Here is a 22,572-nt window from a genome sequence, read left to right as displayed (position 1 = left end):
ATATTCAAAACGATATAGTTCCAAAGCCACCTGCCGTAGAATGTCTTCATCCGTATTTGCATGTTCGTTATCCAACTCGTTGTAAATACGTTGAAATTCTTTCACCTTCATTTTCAAATTCAGAAACTTCGCTTTGACATCTTTTCTTCTTCGATATTGAGTACGCCCCATTAAATGGTGAAACAAATGACAGACACGAGACCAAAATGATCCAGCACGAATTTGTGGGGGACCCGGTGGAAAATCCTCCTCTACAGTTATAATCCAAGCTTGAACCAAAGCGACCTCCTCTGCGTTCCTCCATGTATGTGGTGACTCCATAATTGCAAGGAGGGAAGTAATACGAAACAACTACAACGGATATTAAAATCTATTTATAACGACTCCTTACTTTCCTACTGCAATGGCTTGTCAATTCAAGCAGCAATGTATTGTGTTGTCATTCGACCGGGGATGACTTATCAACTCGAACAGTGTTCTGTTGTGTTATAAGTATAGTACACTGCATTCGTCAGTTAATTTTGACTATGAATTGCAGACATATTAGAAGATTGGACTGCGATTTTGTGTAGAAACTACTATAAATTGACCTTATGTTACATAAATAGTTTATTAAATAAACCAATACAGCTGTTCAAATATTGTTTTTTATATTCTACTCTCTTAGTTTCAATCAAAATGAGTTCTATATCATGGAGCAATGAAGAGTTCTTGGTTCTTACACATGCTTATATTCATGTGTACGAGACAAGCAAGTTGAACGATCCAATGTTTTGGAGCCGTTTAACCAATATTTTCAATGCTAAAAACCAAATGGCTACAAGAAACGATCATGACGAACTAGACATCTTAGCAAGATGGTATGAAATGAAAACCAAAGTTCTATTATTCAACGATCTTTATACCAAAATTGACGACACCCGTTTAAATGCTACTGAGGAGGTCATCTTGGAAGCTGCTAAGGAGGAATACAAGTCATTAAGTAACGGGTTGGAATTCCAGTTTGAAGCCCCTTGGAATATTTTGAAATATATCCCGTTTGTTTAAAATCTATTTTAGTTTGTTATGTGAGTACTAGGTTATTTTCATGTACTAGGTTATTTTCATGTATTTCGTATGTATTTCGTTTGTTTAAAATCTAAATTAGTTTATTATGTGAGCAACTCGTATGATTAATTTGAATTAATAAATGCCCATTGCATTAGTTTTCACAATACATCAGAATACATTTCTAACAAGGATTCCATGAACCATTACAACAATTACATGAAAAACAACGACATAATATGAACAAAGCAATAATGTAAAACACAAGTCCATGGGTTATTCTTAACAGAAATTAGAGCGGTCTAAATGAAATACTGTTTATTTTTAACAACCTTCCAAACTTCCTCATATTCGAAGTCTCTGCCGTCATGCTCACAGATGTAAAAATCTGTAACAACTTCCAAGAACTCTTCTTCATCCCGATAACGAACATTCTTACGTTTCGCATAATTACATGCTCGATTGACCCATGTCACTTCTTCCTTTACATCCATCCACTTAGTAACAACATCTGATTTTTCTCTTTTTTGTCCTTTTCCCATCTCATGGTTAAACAAAGATGTTATACGAGTCCATTCATCACCAATTAGGCAATGCGTGGGAGCAAGTAACGATACACCATCCTTAACACTTAGCCAGCAACGTGTTAGAACTAACACCTCGTTTGTCATCCATGGCCTTTCAGAATTGGAACCAGGTACTTGATTCGAAGAACTTGCTGCATTCGACGACATTTCTAATAATGGGAGTTCGTTTCGTTTAGGTGATTTGGGTGTTTGGTTTATAGATCTTAAACATCTATTTATATAAATAAATAGACTACGAATTAAAACTTTGACTATGAAATGGTTACATTTGGACTACGATTTTCAGCTTTATGCAGTGATTTATCATGTCAAACTGTCATTTATGTCATGTCACTTAAGGGTTCCACTACGATTTACAGGTTACTACAGTAACTTGGCATTATTGTCTAGTCATTTCAAAGTTGGACTTGTCATTACTGTCTAGTATGTATAAATACCGCTTATAGATCAAGTTTATTAAAATGTCGACTTTATTATGAGTTCCTCACAAAAATCCGAAGTTTGCTCATGCAACGAAGTAGATTGTTACTACTGCGATTCGGTAGACCCTTTTTTTACACCCTCTTCGGCCGGGCCATATATGTCACATGAAAATTTTGAAGAATTGAAGAAGGCTGAAGAACAACAAGAGGAGGACAAAGAGTCATCCCGACTTCTCACTCAACTTGCTAATTATATTGCATCGGAATGCAAACAAGCTCAAGAAAGGACAGACCTCAATAAAAACAAAATCAAAGAGCATAAAGATTGGATAAAAAAGAGTAAGAAGGCAATCAAAACGACTGAAAAACGGCTTGCTGAGAAGGATGAGCAGTTGATACACATAATGGTAAAAAAGGATCGTTTGGAAGACAAAATGAGAATTAGGGATGACTATATAACAATGGAGAAAAAGAAGTACCCATTGCAGTTCCATGAGTTTAAAAATTAGTTACAAAATTGTTGTTATATTATCATGATACAGATTAGGTTGCAAAAGGATCGTTTGTTGTTTTTTTTAAATAACAAGTTGTAATTGTTAAAAAAATTCTGCAAACTATATTTTATAAAATAAAGGCTTCATTAATTGTTATAATCAACAAACTAAACAAAAATATGAAAGCATAGCAATGTCTTGTAAGATTTAATAAAAATATTACAATACATAATAAGTTAACAACTCGTCATTAGTCTTCATTTCAAGGTTGTTTTATATCAAAATCAGCGTTATAGGTTTGTGAGCAACTCGCTGAACCACCAATATTAAATGCCATTTCTGCAGTAGAAATTATGTGACGTGCTCCGTTGTCGGACGCCCTTCCAGTACAATTATTTCTCGTGTCCTATTTGACCACATGTAGAGCACTCTTTTATAATTGGACCCTCGCCTTGGGATGGAATGCGGTCTGTGTTTCTTGGCCTGCCTGGCTGACGTTTATCCATTATTGGTGGCTTAACAATCATCAAATCATCGGGGATCTCCCATTCGGATGGCTTTGGCAGAGGGTTTATTGATTCCTCATATGTTTTCCTCAGTGTTTCGGTAAAGTGAGCATTTAATGCATACCTCGAGCAGTCTTGGTAATTGTTCACTGTTAAACATCTTATGACATGACCACAAGGGATCCCATCAGGTTGCCAATGCCTACATGTACATGTCATATGTTTGAAATCAACAATCACATTTTGTGCCCCCTTTTTGACCTTGCATTTCGTATTTGAGATCATGCGAACATCCCATTTGGTAAAAGTTTTCTTGTTTTCTTTTACAATTTCATCCGCCCAAGGGGTAAGTGTTGTTGTTGCTTCCGCTAAAAAAGGAGCCAAAATGAAGAAGTTAAGATCAATAACATCAAAATTAATAAAACATTAATATTAAAAATTTACTTAATACCTGCAAAGTTACGTCTTTGAAACCACCATTGTTGCATTGTAGCACGAAAAAAAAATCGATCAACATAAGTATTGGCACCTTACGTGCGTGTCTAGATAATGCATCTATAGACTCCGCACTGTTGGACGACATAAGATTGTATCGGTTCCCTTTAAAATGTGCTCTTGACCAAGTTTCTGGATTTATACTTTTTAAGTACTCCCATACTGGTTCTTTTGTCTTTTTCATAACATCCATGGCAGCATCAAAATTATCAACTGTGTACGCCCTACACGCCTCCCAAAAAATTCCTTTAACCATCTTACTCTTGCCGAATCTAGATACTATGTTGAAATACAAATGGACACCACATATTCCATGATGAGTGTGAGGAAAAATGTTGTCAACGGATGTTGCTATAGATGGAGACCTATCAGATATAATTGTAAGCTCCTGCATATTTCTTATGCAATCACGTAGTTTTTGAAAAAACCATGTCCAAGAATCGGTACACTCATTTTTGCATATACCATATGCAACCGGTAATATTCGGTTTTGTCCGTCCTTAGTAACTGCAAGTAACATGGTACCTTTGAACTCGCCCTTTAGGTGAGCTCCAACTACTACTAGGGTCGGCTTACAAAATGTGACAAAAGTGTGTACCTACAATACATTGTATATCTATTCAAATACACCAAAATAAATATTAAAAAATTAATATAATATGATAATACTAACCGAGCAACCGAGTGCGACGTACAAAAACTCAAAGCGATCATCAACAACTGTTTTAATATGTGTGACAGTACCTGGATTATGTTTGGCCAAGTTGTGACAATACGCCGGAAGTTTGGTAAAAGAATCCTCTTTCGTACCCCTTAACGACAACAATGCATATTGCTTCGCACGCCATGTCTGATGGTATGAGATATTGATATTCAATGGAGCATTCATATCATTAACAATTTCTTTTCCCCGATAAACTCTACTATAGTCTTCAGCCAAAACATCAGCAACATATTCACCCAAAACATATTTGTTTGCTTGTCAATGATTAGGTTGCAACAATGTTGAAGAACATGTGTGTACATCAACAAATTTATTCACTTGGAAAAGTCCATCAGAATTTTTAATTGCTTTTGCTCTTAGTAACCAAGAACAATTTTTCGAAACACACACAACTTCATACCTTGATTTGGTGGATCTACTTGTCCTCGTCTGGAAACCTTCTCGAAGACATTTTTTACCAATACATCGCTTTATAAGTTCTTTGTTCTTAAATATACTCTCACATTGAATCTTTTGAAGATTCATGTCTAACATCTGTGTTGGGATATCTTCATTAATATCAACTGGCCATGCTGGTACAGGGGGCATACCGTGAAAAAGGTTATCGGGAAACTTAGCTTTAACTTCATCACCCAACTCATCTCTATCAGAATTGCTTTGTAGCTCGGTTATATCTAAACATACATCACCAACATCAACATAATGCCCGTAAACATGATTTTTTTCATTTTTTTGACTTGAATTTTTTTTTCTTTTTAGTTTTATCTACCACACGCCTACTTATAACTTTAACTTCTTGTTCGGCAACATCATCACAACGACCACCCACATCACCAAGATAAGTACCAACATCATCATCACCAACATGCTTGTAATTCTCAGAATCCACATAGTGAATAGGTGAATAACTAACATTAACATTTTCAGCAACACTGTGAAACTGAGGTACACTAGGAGTATTGAAAGTACCTATCGGATCGTTGCTCCCTTTATAACTGCATAAATTACCAACAAGCTGGTTTCCAATTTCACCACCCCCATTAACCTCCTCAACTTCATCAACCACCACAAACACTTTCACAGCCCTTCCTCCACTACATTTGATTATGTTTATCAACATTCTAACATCCATGTCTTCAACTATAGCTATATAATAATTTAATTCGGGATGGTGGAAACGAAGACTAATTCTATATTTGTCTAACAAGCCAATTTTGCTTCTTACCAAAGATACAAAATCACTATAACTAATATACTCAGAAAATATCAAAACAAGTTCAGAAATACCTCCCTGTGGATATATGTATTCCAGATTAGTTCCATTAACTTGTCATCTCCCACCAGTTACAAGACAAACCAAATATTCAATCATTTTTTGAGCAAATTGTAGAGAAAGTTCCTAAATAAATAACAACCAAAATGATATTTTTCTACAAAACTTTTTATATAGCAACATGATTTCGTAGTCAAACCAATTCATTTCATAGTCAAACTAAAAAAAATATACAAAAAAAATCACTATTTCACAGATAGAATGAGAGTAAATTGCAGATGGACCTTCTCCATCTGCGAAATTACCACTTTATATACACAAAAAAAATTAAAAAAAAAAAAAAAAAAAAAAAAAACCACCTGCGAATGTACAAGCACCTATGCTTTAGGTGCTTGTACATTCGCAGATGAAATGCTTATTTCGCAGATGGGGCATCTCCATCTGCGAAATCGTTGGCTAAATTTGTAATTTCGATTTTTTTGGGCTATTTTTGTAATATCATTATTGTAAATGGCTATTTTTGTTATTTTCTCATTAAATATCTTTTATTTTATTATGCTGTATATAAGAAATTTGATGCAAGTATATTTGTTTAATTGTATAAAATATGAGTATATAACTAAAGTTAATAAAATATAATTTATATAATATTATTTCTATTACATTTTCCGTCAAAGAATTGTTACCGTTTTAATGATACATCTTATTAGATAGTTAATTAATTGTATAGAGGTGATTCAACTGCATAATAATAAGATGATAAATTGTTAGATATGGAAACTTGAAGGGCTACATTTGTAAATTTGAAAATCAAGTTTTGTGTTAAGGGGCCTTAATTTCTCAATCAACTACACCTGGCAATCCGTGTTTGCGTGTCGTGTATTCGTGTTGGATATAAATTTATACGACACGAATTTGTTAAACAAGAACATGACACGAATTATAAAACGTGTTTGGAGTATCAAACACAAACACAACACGTAAAAAATCTGTATGACATGTGACACGACACGAATAGACACGTTTTTTAGTTATGTTACACGAAAAAACACGAATAGACACGTTTTCAATAGTTTTTTTTTAAGCTAGAGCTATAAACTAATTATTGACTTTTACAAAATTGGTCCCTAATATATTATTAAAAAAAATTTAACCCTAAAATATATATGTGTATATACATGTTTATACGTGTTTGAATGTGTCATGTGTTAGCACAATTTTTTATTGTGTCTTATACGTGTCTAAACAGGTAAATTCGCGTTTGACACGTGTAAGACACGAAACACGAATTTAAAATATGTATCAGCACGAATAAATACGAAACACAAATTTCTAAAACACGTAGACGGAAAACTCGTATTGTGTCTGTATCGTGTTAATCGTATTGTGTATCAAATTGTGTCTACAATCAACCCTATTGTTACAAACCAATTTCAAACAACCCTCTTTTTACAAGGCTTTTTCAAAGCAGCCTTAGTTTTGCAAAAAAAAACTCCATAAAATTTTCTGCTATCGGTACTATTGTCACAAACAAAAATTCAAAATGTTTATCCAATTTGACATCTATGTATAATCTCATTCATCTTTTAAAGTACATATTCTTTAACCAATTGTTTATGACAAAGTATCTACTTCATTGATTATTGGTACATACTAGAAGTCTTTCGCTTTTAAGAAACATCTAATAGAGAGATATTTACAGTGAACTGGTGTTAAAAAGATTAAATGAAATAATAACTTTAAAAAAAAAAAAAAAAAAAAGGATTTGATTATATTTAAAATGGAAGCATTTTGCGAATTCCGTTGACATTTGAGACGAACCCTACGAGATCTTGTCTGTAGGGTAGATATGATTTCCTCGTAACCACTTCATTTTCAGCTCTTCTTCTCACGTAAAACAGTTCATGTACAGGTGTTTGCACCTTCAGTCGCCCTGCGAGTTTTGAAACCTCACCTGAATTCCGTTTCTGTTTTGGACTATCGACCTTCTTAGGATTCAACAACACCATCGGTTCTTTCCCCTCACTGTTGCTCCGCCGGAGCAAACACCGGATACTCCATCTCTTGGATCCTGATCCGGTAGAACTACTCTTCTTACATTTATTCATACGAGATGGCGACCCACTGTCGGCCTTCGGCCTCCATAGTACGCAGTATGTTTTAGAATGTTGACCTTCGGATTCGTCGTCTTCCGATGATGATTCTTCTTTTTCTTCTCTAAACAGCTTCTGTAACGAACCAGTAATAGAAGAAGAAACATGAAGCTCATTTTCCTTTGCTTTAGCCTCACGATCTTCCTCATATTTCACCAGTAGATCTCGATTGAAAACAGGAAAAACTTTCCGTCCTTGCGATTCGTTTTCCTCCGTTGAAACATCATCATCGCTTAAAACAAACGAGAACTCAGAATCTTTTGCCTGTTCTTCACGGATGACTTTTGCGACTGCTATGGATGTTAAACTATTAGAAGAGTAACAGCTGAAGCTAGGAGAGACTCCTGATCCTTCGGCTTTTTCCTGTTGTTGCATCTCGCTGAAATATCCAGGAATCTTTTGGCTTTTTTGTGATCGAAAAGAGAAAAGGTGATGAACGAGATATAGAGAATATAGAGAGAGAGGGGAATGTGATCACTTTCCTTTAATAGGTGGATACTTCCAGTTATCATTTATGTTAAGAACCAAATTTGTTATTACTTCATAAATTTATAAACTGTGAATCAAATCATATGTTTGTCACCAACTAGAGTTGTAAGATGCCATTTGAAGCTGAAAATAAGTAATTTATCATGAAAATTATTATTATTTAATTTATAAAATTCTAATCATATCATACTTATAACATAAAAAATGATAACCCTTGAATACAAATGGGTGGTTTCTACAATTCTATTCCACTAGCTGGAATTTGCATGTGAAAATAATGTCGCGATAAGGTAGCTGTTTCTCGTTATGGAATTCTTAATATATTTTATTAAAATTCAAATAATAAAATAAGCCATATGGATTTGTATACAGAAAATTTATGTTCATTCATTAAATTGATTTAGAAAACGTAATTTAAAATTAGTAAACTAGAATAAAAGATAGTTGACATTCTAGAAAGGTACTCTTAGCAAATCCATGACGTGGGGCTTGAGTTGTGTGGAAAACAAGAAACCAAATGAAACTTTGGAGACTGGCTTCGCATATCTCATTAGATATTCCAACAAATCATTATTCTTACAATGATTCATTATAATATGAAACTGTTAAAATGAAAATTTTATGTCAAACTTTATTACTGTTTTCAGTGTTTGCTCGGTTAAAAATCACTAAAAAAATCACTATATTTTCATATTTTTTTTAAGTAGCTAAAAAAACCATCAATTTTTTGATAAAGCTTCTAACTATTATGAAAGTTTTAATACACTACCAATGGCCGCAATGAAACTTTTTTTTTTGATAAAGCTTCTAACTATTATGAAACTATATGAAACTATAATTAAACTTAACTTTAGATAAAGCTTCTAACTATTATGAAACTATAATTAAACTTAACTTTAGATAAAGCTTCTAACTATTATGAAACTATAATTAAACTTAACTTTAGAAAAATATAGTGTTTTTTCTTTTAATTAAAACCTGTTTTAGAAGCTACCAATGGCCGCAATGAAACTTTTTTACCACAAAATGATAATTTTTTCATAACTTATTAAATATTGATGCTGAAATGGAATTTTTAAGAAATATAGATTTTACGGAATTTTGAAGATATTTAAATTTTTTACATAATTAGCCTTTTAAAATATTGCACACAATTATTAGTTCTGAAAACATTAAATGATAAATTAGTTATAATTGTTTTATTATTATTAGGGTAAATTGCACCAAAGATTCTTGTGGTTTGTTGTTGGGGCAGATAAATATAGTTTGGGCCTCGAGTCAGAGGAAAAAAAAATCATCTTAATATATAAATAACATATTCGATTATATATATATATATATATATATATATATATATATATATATATATATATTGAAAGTTTTAATACACTACCATAATTATTGGTTCTCCAAAGAATCAAACTTATCGAATTTAATATCATTAGAAAAATAATAAAATTTTAAAAAATTGGCATTGTGAATTTGACGAAAAAAAAAATTATTGAATTTGATATCATTGGAAAAATGATAGAAAGTTATGAATTTCTGTATTTTTTTTAATAAAAAACTAAGTTTCAAAAGTTAAAAAAAAAAAAAAAAAAAAAGATTGGTTAATTGGTTAATTATGGTTTTGTAATGAACCTCAACCTATATATATATATATATATATATATATATATATATATATATATATATATATATATATATATATATATATATATATATATATATATATATATATTATTTGAGACCATTCTAATTTTGTAAGACCAATCTAAAAATAATTTTAAAATGCAAAATAAATAGAAAAACTCAAAATTCTTTTTTTACGTATTATTTTCAGAACTTGAATTAACTATAAATAAATAAATAAAATCCCATTTTTTTTTTTTTTGAAAAATACGTGAAATATTCTAATAGAATATTACACTGACATATTGTAAAAAATAATTTTAAAATGCAAAATAAATGGAAAAATCTAAAAATTCTTTTTTTAAATATTATTTTCGGAACTTGAATTAACTTAAAAAAAATAAAAATAAAATAAAAAAATCCCATTTTTTTTTTTGAAAAATACGTGAAATATTCTAATAGAATATTACAATGTACATATTCTAAAAAATAATTTTAAAATGAAAAATAAATGGAAAAATCTAAAAAAGAAAAATTTTAAATATTATTTTCGGAACTTGAATTAACTAAAAAAAATAAAAAAAAAATCCCGTTTTTTTTAAAATATGTGAAATATTCTAATAGAATATTACACTGTACATATTCTAAAAAATAATTTTAAAATGCAAAATAAATGGAAAAATCCAAAAATTATTTTTTTAAATATTATTTTTGGAACTTGAATTAACTAAAAAAAATTTAAAAAAATTAAAAGTAAATAAAAAAAAATAAAAAAATATGTCTCACAGTCTCACAAAATATAGGTGATATCAAATGAACCTAACTATATATATATATATATATATATATATATATATATATATATATATATATATATATATATATATAATGACTTCCTTCAAAAATTTTGGGCCGATATAAAAGATGGGTCCTAGACGGTAGCGTCTATCGTCAACCCTATGGGACAGGTCTGGGTTAGGGATAATCTACATGGTTAGTGCTAAATCTTTTTTTTTAACGTGAGCAATCCCTATTGTTTGGTTTTATTGCATCTTTAGTCCCTACCACCAATAAAAATATTGTTTTTGTAACAATGACTGAAATGAAATTATTATTGTTTCGTCTAGCCACATCAAACACCATACGATCCAAAATTCTCGTTCCAGATTTACTGGTACCAATATCTAAACGATTTGTTTATAACTCGAATGAAGAAAAGGAACAAAAACAGAATTCCAATTTAGATATTCAAACATAAAATTCTAACTCTCCAAACATTGACAACATAAAGACTTATAGATAGAAGAAAAAATGAGCTTCTTCTATAAACCAAAACACTAAATGATTATAGAATATTCTTAAACAATTATTTAAATCAAACATATAATTTAAAAAATTTAGAAAACCATTAAAAAAACGTTTTAAGGCCCTAAATAATCATAGATAGCCAAAAACTAAGCAAATTACATCAAAATTCAAGACTGCAAAAATCACTAGCAAACTCGAAACACTCAAAGATAATGTCACATCAAGCCTTCAATCTTAGCCAACAAAAATCACTAGCATCACCCACGCCACTCTTGAAAATGGCATGACCACATCAAAATCAACACATGTTACAAAGCTTTAACCATCACCATGACCGATACATTGTAATGACCAACGATCTCAATCTTGCTAAAATTTTCATTGAACTTCTTCATGTTGGACCCATTTTGACCGGGTAATACAAAAATAACAATAAGGTGAAGTTTAATTGTTATGAAAATGACGAGCAGAAGATATGAGTAATCTTTTTATAAAAAGATAGCAAACTTACAATGAAAAACTCTGAGGATGGGGAATATTTCTCTCTCCCATTCTCTCTAACCGGATAAAAACTACATTTTTTAACACACAAAATAAATGATCATTCCACTCTACTTATAAAGAAACGTTTCCTTCTAAACTATAAATATAAAAATAATAACTTAACTATCACTCAACATTATAGAGTATTTTTTTGCTCTAATAATCTCTCCCTAAATGCTTGGAAATTGTAAGGGATAAAAATACATTGAGTAGAGGTAAAAATACATAATATCCAGAAAACAATTATGGTGTTAAAAAACTGAAATATCTTTGCCTTCAAGAAGTCCTAGCAAATCATAAAGTACCCATTAAATCTTCAAGAGAACATACTTAAAGTATGAAGCATCCCATTGTCCTAGCAAATCATAAAGTACCCATTAAATCTTCAAGAGAACATACTTAAAGTATGAAGCATCCCATTGTAGAGTCTAGATGAATTTAGTGAGGCCCACAATTTGTTTAAAGATAGCTAAAAATTAGTACCACATCTCATCACTATATAAATACTCTGGATTCGGGATAAATTTAGTGAGGCCAAAACTTTGATCAGTGATGACCAAAAGTCAGTACCACATTACATCACGAAATAAAATCACCATCTTCAAAAGTCTCAAAAAGCCAGGCTCAAACAACATGTAAATTCATATATGGACGCACATAACATGCTCTACCTGTTTTTGATCGACAATACAATGAAGATCAGAAGTAAACATGTAAGATAATCCCACATACCAAGAGATTCACATGTTCCTCTAAATGTGAGAAAGGTCTCGAAAAAGAACATGAGATAAAGTATATTAATACTTCCAAGGTCATGGTAGTCGATTGATTCTGTTGTTGTACTTGATCATATAAACATAGATAAACTTGAGAAAAGATGACTAGTAAAATCACTATTGGACTGAAGAACTGCTAACGACCAACATTGTTAACCTAGGACTTCTGAAGCAGATTATTGATGTGTGTTACATTGTTGACATAACACTATTAATGAATTATGTTGATTAGACAAATTTAATGATAACTGAAGAACGCTACTGATAGAGGTCACTATTGATGCGCATAGTGCATGTTGGCGCGTAACGAGCTGATGATGCAAGTCGAAGTGTTGATTTGAGTCGGATTGTTGATACATACTGAATTATGGATCCGAACATTGCTGATTAAAAACATGTCGGTCTTTCGTACTTCAAAAAAATATTTTCTTGAAGAAGTAGCCATATTTCAGGATTGAAGAAAGAGTTCGTAGATTTGAATCTTGGATCTGGAAAAGTATGTTAATGTTGGTCATTAGATATAAACTTGATAGAACGCCCTCTTCAAAATAAAAATATGAATTAGTTGGAATCTTCATGAAGGAAGCTTCAGACTATTGTGAAACTAGGTTATAACCCGTGGTTTCTACGGGCTACAAAGTAAAATATTATATAGGCTATAAAACTAATAGTCATTATTCCATGATTTAAAATCATTAATTTATTTACAAAATCTGATGTATTAACAACGGTGATACATGGGTTAATAACTTAATACTACAAAAATACATAGGTTCCTAACATAAGATAACAAAATTAATATGTTTTCATGTCTGATGATCCTCAAGAGCTATAAACCCCCCCCCCCCCCCCCCCCTCTTAAAACCTCAAATTAAAATTTTCTTCTTTTCTGAAAGGTGGGTTTTGGAACTAAATCTGTTCTTTAAAATGCAAATTTGTAAGATTTCAATAGAAATATAGAGCTTCATTGTTCAATTATTATAAGACGTTTTGGTTTCTATAGGAAATTGAGGTTGAAAATTTTGTTTTGTTTCATTTTGTTTAACCCTTTTGGTATAATTTTAGGGAATTTTATCAGTAACTCAATCACAACCGATATAAAATATGATATTACTGTTAAAATAAAACTAAAAAAATCATGGTCAAGATTGATGGACTTTTCAATATATAATGATGTAATAAATTTTAAATGAAAATACAATGCTATAATAAGAATAAACAAAAGTATATTCCAATACTAAGAAAAAAAATGAAAAGATGATCGGCAATTCTTGTATTTAACCCTTATTTTTTCTCTTAATATGAATATGATTTACAAAACATAATATAAATTTGAATAAATTGTAAACACAAACATAATATAAATTTGAATAAAATGTAAACAAAAACACAATCAATAATGAAAATGACATTGATAAACGAAATAATATAGGTAATAAATAGTGAATGACTTGGTATAAAACAAATAGCAACCAAATGCAAATCTATGTATATAAATAAAAACTTAGAAATGAAAATTCAAATACCATCTAGATTGTAATATATTGTAACATGCGAATTAGATTTAATTAGTTGCAAGTTAGGTATGTAGTTGCGTACTACAATTGCGACAAATAGTTTCCTTTCGGTGATTATTTTTTTTTCAAAAATATTTGAAATTGCAAAAGAAGTGTAATATGATGAGATACAAATGAGTTGATGTTGTGTAATTGATGAAATCATCGTTTATTTTATAAAATCTATTGTTAAACATTCGTTTAGCAATTTTTGTCTCCAATGTGTGACCCGATTGTCACCAAAAATTGATGTGAGTTGCTATAAAATAATAAACAACAAAATTCATAATCGTTTATATAAATAAAAATGTAGCCTAGAAAATGTAATTTAGCTATAGTTGAAGGAGGAAGTACAATGATGTAGTATAAGGGAATGAATTTAAGGTATTATAAAAAAACAAACATTTGATAGTATGTTGCTTTATTGTTAAACCTACAGTGTACTAATCGAAAGCTTGTAACTACATTGTTATAGTTAGGTAGGATCCTTAAAGTATAGTGTCTTAATAAATCCTCGTCTATCGAGTCATTTTTTAAAGCAAATAGAGACCATTTAAGAAATGTGTTAAAGTTGGTAGATCGACTATCATGATTTTTTTCCTATTTTAAAGTTTATATTTATCTTTTCTCTTTCGCCCTATATCTATGAAAATGAGGATGTAGGAAAAAAAAAAGTGGATAACAAAAATTGTTAAAATTTAAGGCGTTCCAAGCTTAAAAAGCCACAAACATAACGTTTTTTTAATAAAATTTGTATCTAAAAAATTGCTACAAAAATATACATAACTGTAGTAAATTTAAAAAACATAAGTTTTTATTATTTGGTAACCAACGTACTAATAAAATTTACCTAATATTACAAAGTAAAAAAAAAAAAAAAAAAAAAAAACAATCTTTTAATATAAAATAATATTTGAGTTTATAATTGCTCAATCACAATTGTATAGCATTTTAATATCTTTTTTTAGTAATTTAAAAAAATATTTGAATCAAATAGTTGATTGTTGAAAAATGAAAGTTAAAGGAACACAGGGACATTGAGTTTTCCATATACAACGACTAAGAAAACAGTGAAAAAATGATAAGCAATTTAATAATTTTGATACATTAAATGATTAATCTATCATTTAGCTCGTTTTTTTAAGCACCGGATGAATTAGGGAACACCAAAATCACCAAGCACCATAGCATTGAGGACACAACACATTAAAACTTGCAACATCTTTATTGTGACTTGAAGTTAAATATCCAAATAATAGCAATGTATTTCCATGGTTGTGATAATATCAATTTGATTCCCCATCGACACCCAACAGAAACAATGAATTGCTGATGGTAAATAGAAGCATGTAGAAACTATGTCTTCATACTAACCTTGGGGTAAAATTGTCCAAAACTTTCATCGGGTGATTAGCACTTTTTTTTGATACTTCCAACGCCTTCAAATTAAACCTAATCTTTAACATTCACCAAATTACCATCCAATGATATTGACAATCTTTCAGACCATCCATTTTGTAAACAGGGGTATAATCGTCCATATTTTGCCTAAGGGAAAATCAACCAAATTGGAGCATCCGACAGCAACAGATTGTGATAAAACTTCGCCTTCACCGTGTATCCTCTCTGGTGTACAATAATTCTCTCCAGATTGCATAGATATTTCTGCTTATCACACTAAGTGCTTCATTGAGCAGAAACACTAGCAAACTTAGTGAGATAAATTGACAACTTACATTTACATAATGGAGAACAAAAGTGTAAGTTGCTTACCGTGTTTAGAAGTAAGGATGTAAAAAACATAATTGTACCCAGTCCACCACCCATTTATAATTTAAAGCCAAGTTCAATGCATGGTGGATTCACAGTATTCATAGTCTACTACCTTATTAATTTCGCTGCATCTACCTCTCTACTATTATCAAGTATCTCTGTATTTTTTTTTCACTTAACTCATCAAAGCAAAAGTATGGCTTCTATATCAACTCACAAACAGGGTATACATCTAATTACCATTATATAAAATCTTAATAATCTTCATTCACATCCAAAGTGAAAACATTACCTGTTGTAAAAAAAATATAAGGAAAATTATTGGATGTAATGAAAAAATGTCAATTTAGACAGAATCAACAAAATTCAACTACAAATTGGAGTGAAGAACTTACTTTTTGGGGGAAGAAGGATTTTGGGTTCGATAAAAAATGAAGAACAGATGTCGATGTCTCCAAAAATATTTAAGTGATACTTGGTATAAAAAAAACCCTAATGTTTCATTCAAATCACCTTATGGCAGTTAGGGTCAATGGTCATCCGTTGAGTCACCGGTCGTTCGATTGTCACCTATGTTGAGAAGAGCGATATCTGCTTGAGGCGGCAGCGAGAGAGGTGGTGGAAGACCCTGGTCGATTGATGTTCTTCTCTCTCCCAATCGGTCTGTCATCCACTTCAAATTTTGCCATCGTTTCCTCCTCTTGTTCCGCCATCGAAGCTTACCAAAAAGATCAAAGAAAAGGAGTCGGATGGAAATTAGAGGTTACAAAGCAAGAATGTTGAAATATTAAAGGGGCGACTGATTTTACAATTGAAGGGAGAGAAATAGGGATTTTGAAACCCAAATCACAGCTAATCAAGGGACCGAGATTTGAGGAAGACTGAAGATTTAGAAGATAAATTCTTGATTTTCAGATTGAAATATGAAAATTGAAGGGGAAAGTATTTGACTGGTATATAAGGGCGAGAGGGATAATTTAAGAATTTCACTTTGAAAAAATGAGCGGGAATATAAATTAGAGAGGGCTTAGAGAATGACCCTTGACAGAAAAAAAGTACTTATTTATTAGGATAGGGGATGATTTCGGTAAAAATGGGTATTAAAAAAATAATAGGTTTTAAATAAAAGAATAAATTTTTTCTAAGAAAAGTATTGGGTGAAAATAAAATGGCTAAAATCTATAAGGTATGAGTGTTATATAAAATACACAAAACTTCAAAAATGATCCCTGTGGTTTTCAAAAATATCAAATTTAGTCCCTGAGTTCAAAAAACCTCACAGATGGTCCCTGTGGTTTCAAAACTTTTACCAAATGGTCCTTTTTGCTAACTTTGTTAGCTTTTGACTGTTAAGTGAAGGGCATTTCTGTCTTTTCACTATTACATAGACCATTTTTGAAGTTTTGCCCTTATTAAAAAAAAAAATTATTATTTATTATAGAAAAGGTCTCTCTCTCTCTCTCTCTCCTGCTTTAACATCCTGTAAAGCTAATATATCTGCATCCAATTCTTTCAAAACTTCAAGAAAAGTTTTCGTTGACCTATAACATTTCCCTCTTTGATTTTCAGATTCTTTTGAATAAAAACTGTTTTGTGATCTTAAAACACCTTTCCTTTTCAAAATCCTACTTATACATTTCGAATTAATATTTTTTGAACTCGGGCCTTCTTCCGTTTCGTCTATGGCGAAGCTTAAATGCCTACTTCGCTTCAGTGAGATCTCATTATCGGGTAAATTGATTGAAACTATTAGCTTTGATTCTGCGAATTTCTGCTGTTTTGATACAGTTTCTGAACTGCTCATGGAGCTGCTTGAATGCAATGGTGATTGCTTTAATATACTTTTGGGACGATCAATCATTGATTTTGATCTTGAATTGGTGTAAGAAACAGAGCAATTTGATGGTACCTTACTACTGTAATCTTGTTTGTCTTCTCCATAGTCAAAGCTTGAAGTTTTTTCAGTCAATTCTGAAACTACTAGTGCCATGGAGAACAAAGCGACATTAAAAGTTGCGATTCGGATTAGGGTTTCTGATTTTCCCAAATGATTATTTGGATGAATTGTGGCTGACCCATTTGTGTTTGATATATCTTGAGTTTTGGAATTCAATTTCCCGAACCTTTTGATAATGACTTTCGGTTTTGCACGGCGGCGCACCGGCCACCGAAACTTTGAGCAGAGTCACCGGAGGTTTTGTTGAAGATACTAAGCATTTTTCAAGAGGAAACTTCACCCTACTTGAGGGCTCTGATTCCTCCTTTCAGTTCTTGATTGAAAAACTGAATTCTTTGATGATAATCAATAGTTGAAGAAGTGATTTTTGTGGGTATCTAAGAGTGGAATTGTAACAACGTGAATTTTCAAAATAATTTTTCATTTTTCAAACAACATAAACCATCATTTAATATTCTGAAATCACATGTATAACAATGTCATCATAACAAAATACATCCCAAGATCATAAAACAATTCTTCCGTCAGTGTGTACAGATCACGTCGGCGCCTTCCCACAATCCTCGTTAGTACCTGAAACACACAACAACTGTAAGCATAAATGCTTAGTGAGTTCCCCAAAATACTACTTACGCACATATGCCCTTCCGGGCCCTGACCTTCCGGTCCATGTGTCTCAGGGGACTTCCGTACCGACTCGGTAAACCTTCCGGTCCTACCCGCATTAACCTTACGGTCCACATTACAACGCCTTCCGGCCCATAACATAATGCCTTCCAGCCCATATCAAGCATAGCATAAATAGCACATACAAACGGTTAACTTATCATATACAATGCATACAACTCATAACATATCCGACCTTCCGGTCACACAATAAAACCCTTCCGGGTACAGTATAGTGAGAAAACTTACCTCGTGGAAAGTCTAAAATCTTGCGTGCTCGCTATCTCCGAATCCCAACCCTGCCTAATCATAACGAAATATCATTTTAATTAATATAGACTTCCACAACTAGACTTTACCCTTATTAACATTCCTAAGATGGGTAAAAGACCATTTTACCCTTCCTTGACTCAAAGTCCATATGTTGACCAAAACCCTAAAAGTCAACAAAAGTCAACATTCACAGTACGCGAGGCGTACAGACTCATGTACGCGGGGCGTACATCGCTAATCCACCATCGGGGGTCTCCACCCAATACGCCGCTCGTACTGGGAGTTACGCCTAGCATAATGCTCAGATCTAGCCACTCTTCATTCCTGGTCTTAAATGGTTAAGACACTACTTCAACTTCTAGATCCGGCTCTCTTTACGCCTCCTTACCCATAAGGTCGAAACCTTTAAGCCTTGGCATGGCTGTAAAGGCTCCTACACTCCTTAATTCCTTTCTATTTCAAATCAAAAGATCTAGATCTCATGCATGGCTAATCATTCACCTCCAAGATTACATTTGTATGAATCTACAACTCAAATGGACCAGAAATATGACGAATCTAAGCCAATGGAGGCTACTTGCTCATAAAGTCTCCATCTTTGGGACCAAAACCCTAGAAAATGGTCCATAAAGCATATCACAAGAACTACAAGTCAAGATCCGAACTTTTTACCTTAGAAAGAAGCTCCAAACTTTACTATTCACGGATCTACACTTGAACACCAACTTCTAGCCTCCACAATGGACTCCTCTTCTCTTTTGCTACCTTGAAATGACACCACCAAGCTTAGAACAGTCACAAACAAGCTATGAACGAAGGCACAACTCTCTTAGGGGTTCTTTCTGAAGGATGGTGGCTGAGGAACAAGATATCTCATTCCTTTTATAGCCAACCATTAAATTAGGGTTTTTGGGTCTGGACCGGTTACACCCAGCGTAACCTTGGGTACGCCCAGCGTACCCGGGTGATGTTGCGATTAAATGAGGCGCGTGAGTACGCGCAGCGTACTCCTTGTACGCCCAGCGTACTCGCTCAACACAAAAACCCAAATGACAATATATTAAAGATGAAGGTCTAATTAAAGGTACCTGGATTTCGGGCTGTTATAATTCTCCCCCACTAGAACCAGACTTCGTCTCCGAAGTCTTATACCGAAACAATTCCAGATACTGCTCCCGCATCTCAGACTCGGACTCCCATGTCAGCTCGGACCCCTTCCGATGTTGCCACTTCACTTGCACCAAGGCTACTTCCTTGTTCCTCAGAACCTTAACCCTTCGATCCCTAATTGCCACTGGTCTCTGAACATAGTTCAGGCCTGCATCCACCTGAATATCATCTAATGGTACCACTGCCGACTCGTCGGCAATACATTTCCTCAACTGCGACACATGAAAGGTGTCATGGATCTGACCCAACTCAGCAGGTAGATCCAACCGGTAGGCTACCCTTCCTACCCTAGCGATTACCCTGAAACGTCCAATATATCGAGGTCCCAACTTGCCCCTCTTCCTGAATCGTATCACTCCTTTCCAAGGAGAGACCTTTAAGAGTGATATGTGCATAATTAGTTAATTATTTAGCACATATTCTTAATCATTTTTAATTAATTATGTGAATAATGTGGACAAAAGGTACTTAAAATGTTTTGAATTTTGTTTTCAGTCCAGAAGACATGCTTGGAAGTAAAAGGGAGCAAGGGGAAGCAATTGAAGACCAAAGAATGAAAATAAGAGACAAAAGACCACCTACTCGACGAGTAGACGACTCTACTCGGCGAGTACACGAGGATGTTCCAAAAGATAGCTACGATTCCTTATTCAAGACGGATAACTATGCACCTACTCGGCGAGTTGGTCCTCCTACTCGCCGAGTACACCCTGTTTTGAGATATCTATAAAAACCGAATATTTATCGAATGGGGCAACATTCCTGGCGACTTTTGAAGGTCAAGCTGCGACTAAGAGCCCTAGAAGACGCTGAGGAACCCTAAGCTTCAATCTTTTGAAGAATTCAAGCAAATAGGTTAATCCTACCACTTAGATTTAGGAATTGAATATGTTTGATCTAGTAAAACTTGTTTTTATGTTTGTTTCTACTGCAACTATGAACTAAATTCGTTTTTGTTTCTGTTTGGGGAATACCAAGGAACTCCTATGGTTTAATTATTAGTTTCTGTTTGATTGTTTATTGGTGATCTATTAAATTAAGTTTGTTAAAGAACCTTATGCATTAATCACTACTATTTTCTATTAATTGGAAGACAATTAGGCTGCATGAACATTTCTTAGTTGTTAACCTCATATGTCTATGTGAACACTAAACCATATGCTTAGAAGTAATGATTATGAAACTAAGATTAATAAGACAATAGGAAGATTAATGTGTGAGCTTGTTTGAGAAACCATCAAACAAGAGGTTAATTGAATTAGTAACTTAATTGACCATTACAAATCTTATTTAATCCAAATCATTAATCTAGGGAATTAATTAGTTTAAACACTTGATCACCGTTTAAATTAGTTAATTGTCTAAGGGTTAGGAGTAATGAACATGAACCTAACCATTATAATTGGTAACCAATAGCAATTAATCTATCAAAAATACAAATAACCATAGGAGTGAATTGGTTGAACCTAAATAGAAACATCTTTATCAAATTTGGTGAATAGTTGTTGCTTTAGTTATTTAGTTAATTTAGTGTGCCTAAGTTTCTAGTCTTGCAAAACTAGAAGAAACCCCTTTTACTTTTATTAGTTGTTTTAGTTAAAATTAGTTATTAGTTTAATTTTCCGTTCCCTGAGTTCGACACCTTACTTACTAATCTATACCACTAAAAGACAGGTTCACTGCCTTTGTGTGCTAAATTTATTAATAACAAGTAGGGATAAAACAAGTGCATTTTACACACATCAAGTTTTTGGCGCCGTTGCCGGGGAACGGTTCTAAATAACTAATCTAATTCCTAATTTTTTCGATCCTTTGTGTGAGTTTACTTGCATAGAGTTCATTTATTGCAATTTAGTAATTAGTAATTAGGTTTTAGCATCTGTTTTAGTTTTAGTATTAAGTTTAGAATTTTTTTTTTAAAAATATCACTGATACTCGCCGAGTGCAGTCGCACCTACTCAGCGAGTAGCAGTTTATTTAGCAGTCAATTTTAATTTTTTTAGTACATTTATTTTTGTTCTTCTTACGCTTTTATTCTATTTATTTTAGGACTTTCGTGACCAGAGGATCAAACACACCACTGGTACCCTCGTTTGAAGATCCCGAATTCGCATTGAAAAGGAACAAAGGAAAGGACGTGGAGAGTTCAAGTACACCAAAGAAGTCACCTTTGTCCAACTTGAAGACCGTTTTTGGGAAAAAGAAGAGCAGTAAATCAGGAGCATCTAGCGCCTCTATGATAATCAAAGAACCAATTCCAGAAGATATCGGGTACGAGACCGATGAAGAAGAGGAGCCTACGTACGAGCATGAAACCGAGTCCGAGGAAGAGTTAGCTTTCACAATGGCTAACATTGATGAAATCCCCATGGGAGAATGGAAGAAGAGGATGCACGACGACAATGGCCCGGGACTTGTGCAACCCGTAATTCCCGCGACTGCTACCTTCGAGCTAAAGTGTCATATCCTAGCTTCACTCAAAGAAATACCTTTTTATGGGAAAGATCATGAAGATGCCTACAAGCATTTGGATGAAGTCAATGATGTAGCTGATTACTTCAATATTCCAAATGTAACCCGTGAGACTCAACTACTTTGTATGCTTCCGGTAACATTCAAGGGTGCTTCCAAAGACTGGCTCAAGTCACTTCCCCTCGGATCAGTCACTACTTGGGCCAAGATGAAGGAAGAATTCATTGATCACTTTTGCCTACCTTCTAAGATAGCC

General features: G+C 32.9%; 1 long non-coding RNA gene across 1 annotated transcript; it reads right to left on the bottom strand.

Annotated features, from left to right (window-relative positions):
* Nucleotides 1–15,002: 15,002 nt before the first annotated feature.
* LOC145033941 (uncharacterized) lies at nt 15,003–16,737 on the bottom strand. The gene is made up of 2 exons (XR_013677791.1): nt 16,174–16,737; nt 15,003–16,070 (listed from the first exon to the last, which is right to left on the bottom strand). It is a non-coding gene; the product is annotated as an uncharacterized LOC145033941 (long non-coding RNA).
* Nucleotides 16,738–22,572: the final 5,835 nt, after the last annotated feature.

The sequence above is a fragment of the Lactuca saligna genome, chromosome 3, assembly GCF_052625555.1.
Source record: "Lactuca saligna cultivar CGN05327 chromosome 3, ASM5262555v1, whole genome shotgun sequence".
NCBI classification, from domain to species: Eukaryota; Viridiplantae; Streptophyta; class Magnoliopsida; order Asterales; family Asteraceae; genus Lactuca; species Lactuca saligna.
Note: the sequence above shows the minus strand (reverse complement) of the source record. Positions and strands in the feature narration are given on the sequence as shown.